This window comes from Emydura macquarii, unplaced genomic scaffold, assembly GCF_026122565.2.
Source record: "Emydura macquarii macquarii isolate MOO-44397 ecotype Brisbane River unplaced genomic scaffold, CSIRO-AGI_Emac_v2 contig_2825, whole genome shotgun sequence".
Taxonomy (NCBI): Eukaryota; Metazoa; Chordata; order Testudines; family Chelidae; genus Emydura; species Emydura macquarii.
In genome coordinates this window covers 4473640-4481195 of record NW_027132962.1, presented here as the reverse complement: position 1 = coordinate 4481195, position 7556 = coordinate 4473640, and positions in this window count along the sequence as shown.

Genomic DNA, 7556 nt, shown 5'->3' with positions numbered 1-7556 from the left:
ATCATCTTAATCTACAGCAAGGGAAATTCAGATTAGAATTAGGAAAAAATCTTAACTATAAGGATAGTTAAATACTGGAATAAGCCTATATTTCTATGATTCTGCGATAAGGTGTAAGACCTTTTTTACCAGGAAAAGTGGCAGGGAAAAAAAAAAGAGATTTTTCAGCAACTCTGCGGGAGAAAAGCAATAGAAATTCTAAATGGATTCAATAATTTAGGACCTTAAAATATAATTTTATTTCATAACATCCCTTAATGTCTGACTATATGAATATACAGCTGCTTTGCATGTAAGTGGAGAGTTTAGTTTAATAAAAATAGAAAACAGAAACTTTTTTTTTACTAGGAGATAAACAGACTTTGTATCAGTGTAGTACTAAACATAAGCTCTTGGTAACACAATAGTTTATACAACTTCATTTATTTCACACAGATATTAGCCATAGCATAGTGATGTGTTAGTAAAACAATATCTTTCTTTTGGAAGGAAGACTTTTGAAGCAGATTTTGAGCAATATTACTATTTCAGTGGAAGAACAGTGTCACTAGAGTTGGTCAATAATTTGTCAACAAAATGCTTTTTTGTCCGATAATGTGGATTCATAAAAACTAAAACTTTTCATAGGGAGAGACGCCTGGCACTCAATTTCCAGTTTCAAAAAAAAGTTGAAAAAAACAAAATTATAATTATTAAAATATGGGTTCAGGACCTACTTTACCTTAGCTTTAAATAGTTTTTTTCCCCACGTGGACGTTTTGAAACAGGAACCAGTCTAGTGTGTTTTTACTAATCAAGTATAACACAATACAATGATCAAATTAAAGTTACAACTGAAATGCAATCAATAGATCAATGGTTTAATTTATGTCTTGCCAATTATTACACAGAGTAGTTACATCATGAAGGTTAACACAAGAAAAACTTCAATACTTCACAGGAAGGTTAAGGAAGAACACCCTTCTTTTAATCTAATAAATTGGGCTAAGAATCTGCTAAAAGCAGGTGCTGACTCTTTTCTTTATTTTAAGGATGAATTGTCTTAGACTGATTTCTTTATAGCTTCCTACTTTGATGTTCCACCTTAAGTTTCTCTGAACACGCAACCAGTTTTATTAGACCCTTATTTACTTAACTTATCTCCTTCCCACAGTGTTTGCATCTGTGTAAAAGTGAAAAAAAAAGATTCTAAAATCAGGCAAGTAACAGTTTTGGAATAGTACACTTTTAACCCCAAATAATTTCTTACTAATTAAAAAATGGATTTGGGTTTTTTTAGTGTCTATCTTGGAAAATAGTTAGTGACACAAAAACACTCTCTATCTCTAATGCAATGTTGAGACTTCAAATGCCTTTGAATGCTATATAAAATCACTCTCATGTCATTTTTTTAGAGTTTAACTCCCAAGATTGGTCATAGTTGAGAATTCGTTCTGATGTTGCAAATATCTTGAGTTTGTTTTGCACATGTGGAGGTGGTCAGTCTCTTTTTTTTCTTTTTGCTTCAGACTATGTCAAATAATCAACCCTCAGGCAAAGACATGAACTTAATTGGAAGTTGCACTCTTCTTTTCTGCTACTTTTGCCTTAAATGTAGCATAAACTGAGTATTGAAATGAATGATTGAAGAAAGTTTCCTAGACATACTCCTCCAAACAGATTTGACTTAAATTAATTCAAAACTAGATGCTGTGGGTGAAGTAGTAAAGGGGAAAAAAAAAAAAGAACATCAACACTGAAATTAATAGAAGATGGTTCCAGAATATGAGAACTAACCCAGTAATTGGCTGGGGGCATTCTACATAATACTATTGTTTTTTAAAATGGAAAAAAAAAATTGTGGCCAAGTTGCTGAAGAAGCCAGCCAGAAAGGGAAGCCCGACAAGTCATTGCCACTTGCTCACACATTGAAACAATGGTGAAAAAGATGAGAGATATTTAACTTTAATATACATGTATTCATCACACTAATTGAATTTTACTGAGAAAGAAATGGCCCTAGCACACTGTGCACTTCAAATACTGTTCCACAAGACCCATCAAATCCTGATTTGTTGTTTGGAAAAGCTCCCAGCTTCCAATTGACACACAATAGAATTTAGGAAGATAATATTTCTACATTTGCATCCAACCATCGTAAGCATGCTGAAATTTTCACTGAGCACAGGGATGACTTTGATCAAAACACAGCACTCATTTACATAACAAGGAACTCTGCAGAGAGAGGCACAAAACTTACAAAAGTAATTGAAGGAGGTTTTGGAGGGACTTTGATATATTACAGGCTGATATCAACACTGTCAGCATCTCAGTAGAACTCTTGCTTGATCTAATTAACAACACATAAAAAAAAAGACTATGAAACCAATGTAGGACAAAGTTGGAAAAAAGTTTCAAAGAAGATATGGAACTTTTCCATTACTTATCCTACATAAATGATTCTAAATACAAAGATTATAGGTTGAATTCGGAACAAGAAGAGATTTAATATCTTGGAACATAATCCTGAGTTCCTTCTTTTTGATCTAGAATGTAAAATTTAAGATCCAGATTTCAGATTTGTACCCCAATTATACATTTTTGAAGGAGGTTATCAATGTTCATTTTATCAAAATAGTGGAATATTGTGCAAGCAAAATCATGTAAGACAGAGTATTGAATTATTTTTTTTATTTTTTCAAAGGATGGAAACATCTTTCCAGTCACTTCAGCATCAACTTAATAAAGTATATGCTGAAAAAGCAAGTAAGGTTGGTTAAAAAAATGTATTAATATTTAACGGTAGATATAAAAAAGAGGCAGACCTAACAAATTAGTAGAAAGATGACTCAATTACAGTATATTAATGGCGGTCTTACAGAATTACAAACTTTTCATTTTGGGCAATGTGTGCTTTTTTTATATTTGAGGATTACTTATGCATGCAAATTGCACGTCATAGAATTGGAACAGTTTCTTTTCATAAAAACATTCATGGTTCTTAATTTTTCCTTTTTACAGGCAAAAATGTATAAGGATTTTTGATGGTTGCTTTTCCCAGATAGGGCATATTGATCTGGCATCTTCTTTTACGAGCATTAATTATCCTTCTCTGCAGCTTTTATACAGCAGTTTCTATTTATGCAGCTGAATACTTACTCTCACAACCAACTCTACTGACCGCAATGGGCTTATTCATGTGAGTATGTGTTCTAAATCATGGGTTGCTCAGTCAGGCCTATAGTGAACATGAACACATACGCTTTTTGCTCAGTTGCTATATTATGATCTGCTTGAACAGCCATGCAATATTATATTTTCTTTGCATCCAGATTTGCTGTCATCTCTGATTTTGCGTTAAAAAATTAGTTTCCCTGAAAATTTCATAACCTAAAGTCTTTTATTGTTGTTCTTTATTTTATTTTACTTTCTGCGCTAAGTTCAAAACTTTGCTGGAGAGAGCTCTTAGTTTAATTCCTGTACTTTCAGGAGTGTCTAATTCTTAATTATAATCAGATGATCTACAGCAAGTAGAAACCTGTGTATTGGAATTACACTGTCTATTAATGGGAATTCCAAAAGGAGACGAAAGATAAATTAGTTCTGCTCATGAGTTCAAATTCTTGATTTAGCGGTCTTATATTGCATCATTATTTGAATTAACTGTAGACAAAATTATTTCATTCCATTCACCTGGCTCTGAATTCATATCAATGCTTTCTCCTTCTAGACTGTGAATTATTGATTTTTGGTTACTATAAATTAAACAGGCCTCTAATCTGTTATGAAATAATTTTACTACTCATCTCTTAGCCACTCAGCAGGAAATCTTTTGATGAGAAATGGCAAATACATCTCTGATGTATAGCAGAGTACTAGTGATAGTCCAAATTTGCTTCTTGGTTTGGCAGAATTGTTTTAAATGACTTTATTGGACTGCACATGTCTCTATACCCACAAGACCACAGGCTTTATATTATAGCAAAAAATCAGTTTTGTCGCATGTAGTAAGTCTGTAGGATAAGCCAGACTTCATTGCAATGAAAATATTTTTTCAAAGATGACAACAGACCTTCTCCTGCTTTTTGAGTATAATTGAAGTGTGGTTCTGCTCAGAAAAGGAACTAGGTAAAATGGTGTCTTCTTCCCTACTGGTGCTGCACCCAATATCATAGGCAGAATCCTATATACTTATTTTTTATAGGGCATTTTTACTGTTTTTTTAGTGTTAGCACTGCAGAGTCAAAAGAGCGAACATGAGCTGGATTCTATATCTTCTTGCACATCAGCAATAGAACTGCTACCTAAATTCCAGTTGCAGGCCCAAATTCTGTCCTCATTTATACCTGTGCAACCTCATGAAGACAATCGCAAATAAAGGCATAAAGAGGACTAAGAATCTATACTATTGGTCCTGATGTATGAGAAGGAAATAACCCAGTTTAAACTTTAGATCCTAGATAGAGTTTGTAGGACTGGCAGTTATAAAAAAAAAAAAACAAGCAAAGAAACAAACAAAAACCTCTATTTATGCATTGAACAATTTTGAACTGGAAATCAAAGAATTCCACAATTCCATTTTTATAAGGTAATTTTTCACTGCTGAACTGCACTTTAAGCTGAATGGTTAGAGTCTGTGTTTGCACTGTGAAAATGTTGAATGATCAGAGTGTTTTCTACATCTGAAAGGCTGATTAATTCTTTAATTAGAGCTGACTGAAGAATTAAAAACCCCTAATTTGTGAATCTTTCTAGGAATGAAAAAAATAGACATTAGTATAATAGGATTCCTGGGGGTCAAATTATTAATTTTTGGGAAACGTGGTAGTTCGTCTAGAGCAGCTCAGGAATGAGGAACTAACTTCTTCTTTATCACATCTTCTTAATTCCTAAGGAAAACTGTGTTATTTGGATCTCTTACGTTTTCTAATTCAGTGTGGGATTTTCAAAAACACTCCAGATTGACGCATCTCTGGTCCCGTTGATTTCAAAAGAAGGTTTAACACGGACTTCAATTGGAGCAGAATTAGGACAGCACTGAGTCTAATCCCATGCTAGATGCTCTCATCTCATTATTCTAACCAAAGTCTGAGCCCCAGCCTTTTTTTCTCTGCGGACTGTGATGAAATCCTGGCCCTATTGAAGTCAATGGGAGTTTTGCCATGGACCTCAATGGGGCCAGGTTTTCATCCTTAATATACTTAATGCATTTGTTTGGAACTGATCATTTCATGGAGCTAAAATGTCTCTGGAACAAGAAATTTTCCTCCCCCCCGCCATTTCTAATGAATTGCATGACTACATTATTAAATGATGTGTGGGCATAACTGTATTATTACACCTGTTGACTTGTTGTGGAAAGTGGATTTGCCAACTTCCCGTTACATTCATTAAAAAACTAAAAGTATAGGTTAAACATGGAGACTTCAGCTGTAGCAGTGGAATTCAATAGAAAAGTGATCTCTAAACCATTCAGTTATATCAAGTGACATGCTAAAAAGGCCAGAACCAGAACATTGCCCTGTTGCATTGACCTACTTTAAGAAATCTTGACTGACATTTTCAAAAGCTTTCCTTTAATGTGCTTGTTTGTTTGTTTGTTTTTAAATTATGCTTGGGCATTTCATCCCTACAATTGAATGCTGCAGCTCAACCTGAGGTACAGTTCTGCTTGAATGATTCTTGTCCATTCTATTGTCTGAGTGAATGAATAGAGAACTTCTGATGTTGAGTCTCTAACACCTTTTGTGAGCACCAGATTCTCTAATACAGGGGTAGTCAATTATTTTTGTCAAGGTCCAAAAATCTTGATCAAGGTATAGTCAAGATCCAACCTCCAGAGAAAATGATAGTAATTAAAAAAAATAATGATAACAATAAGTAAATAAAAAGATTTCAGGGTCCGTTCAAAAGCATCTGATGGTGTGGATTTAGTCCAAGGTCCGCCTGTTTACTACACCTGCTCTAATATATTTTTAAAAGACTGGATGATAATTTGACGAGAGAATAGAGTGGCCAAAATTGATTTACTTTAAGGCAAAAGTGTATGTTTCTTTAAAATCATTAATTTCCATAATTGTTATTTATTCATATTGTAGTAGTGCCTAGGAGTCCCAGTTGTGGACCGACCCTGTTGTGTTAGGCGCTTACAAACACAGTACAGAAAGGTCCTTGCCCCCAAAGAACTTACAATTTAAGTATCAGACAAGAGACAACAGGCATGGGTGGAGTTTGGGGGGATATGGAGGGGGCATTGCCCCCCCCAAAATTTATGATGGCTGGGAGTGAGGACTGGTCATCAGGTCGGCAGCTGCAGCACGCCAGGACTGGGCAGGAGGGGGCTGCTGCTGCCAGGGTCCCAGCTTTGTTCCAGGAATGGGCAGGAGGCAGGTGGCTGGCTGGGGTGTACTGGTCAGCTTGGGGCTGTGGTGGGTTGGAGGGCTGGCCGGCTAGAGGCCAGCCTGGGGCAGTGGTGCCAGTGCTCAGGCAGGCCAGTGGGATGTGGCTGATGATACTCCGGCGGCTGGGAGCGCTTGGGCTGGCGGTGCCCCAGGGGCTGGGGACACTCGGGCTGGCAGGGTTCCGGGAGTGGCCAGCCACCGGCCAGCCTCAGGTTGGGGCAGGCCAGCAGCACTCTGGGAGCTGGGGCGGACCAGCCAGCCTGGGGACGGGGTGGGTTGGGAGAGTGCAGCACTGGAGCATTGGCTCCAGCGGTGCTCGGGCTGCCCACCCCTGGTGCTGGGGCGCTCCATCATTGCAGCCACCTGGCCGTTCTGGCTGGTGTCTGGTGCTTGGGTCACTCACGGTGAGCCAGGGGCTGTGACAGGAGAGGGGACAGAAGGGGCAGGGCTTTGGGTGGAAGGGGCGGGGCCAGGGCTAGCCTCCCTGAACAGGCAGTTCACGAGCTGCCCATGGTGGCTACCTCTCCAAATTAAGCGGTCAAACTCCACCTATGACAAGACGTGAATACAGAGAGAAGGGGGAGTACAAAAAGACATTGAGATAAAACACTATTTTGTCATTCAATTCTTTCAAATACATTCAGTCAGAAACTTGAGATCTGTACTATTAGGGCTTGTTGAAGCCATCTCAAATGTCCAGCTGTGTTTCCAGTGAATAACTGATGAAAATATTATTATTATTAGCCACAATGTGCTGCATGAATGTACAGAAAGGTACCTCTCTGCCTCAACAATTGAAAGCTCATGGAGAGGGAAAAAACTAAAATATGTAAATTTCCTTAATGTACTGTTTTGTAAACATTATATAGTCTTTATTGAAATCGGTAGAGCTACATTGATTTACTTTAGCTGAGGAATCTGGGCTTTGTTTATGGTACTATTAAATATATATCTATCAACTATACTCTTATGTTCCCTCAACCTATTGATTGTAAGGTGGCCAATTTCTCACAGTGATCATGGTTCACCTGAGTGTTCAGAATAGATTTAAGGAGGAAAGGGTAGCAAGTGACCTTACTTTTCAGATCAGGGAGTGCATTCCATATGTAGTAAAAGTAATTACTGAAGTTATAGCAGGATGATGTATCTTTCACAAGGGCTGTATGTTATGTACTC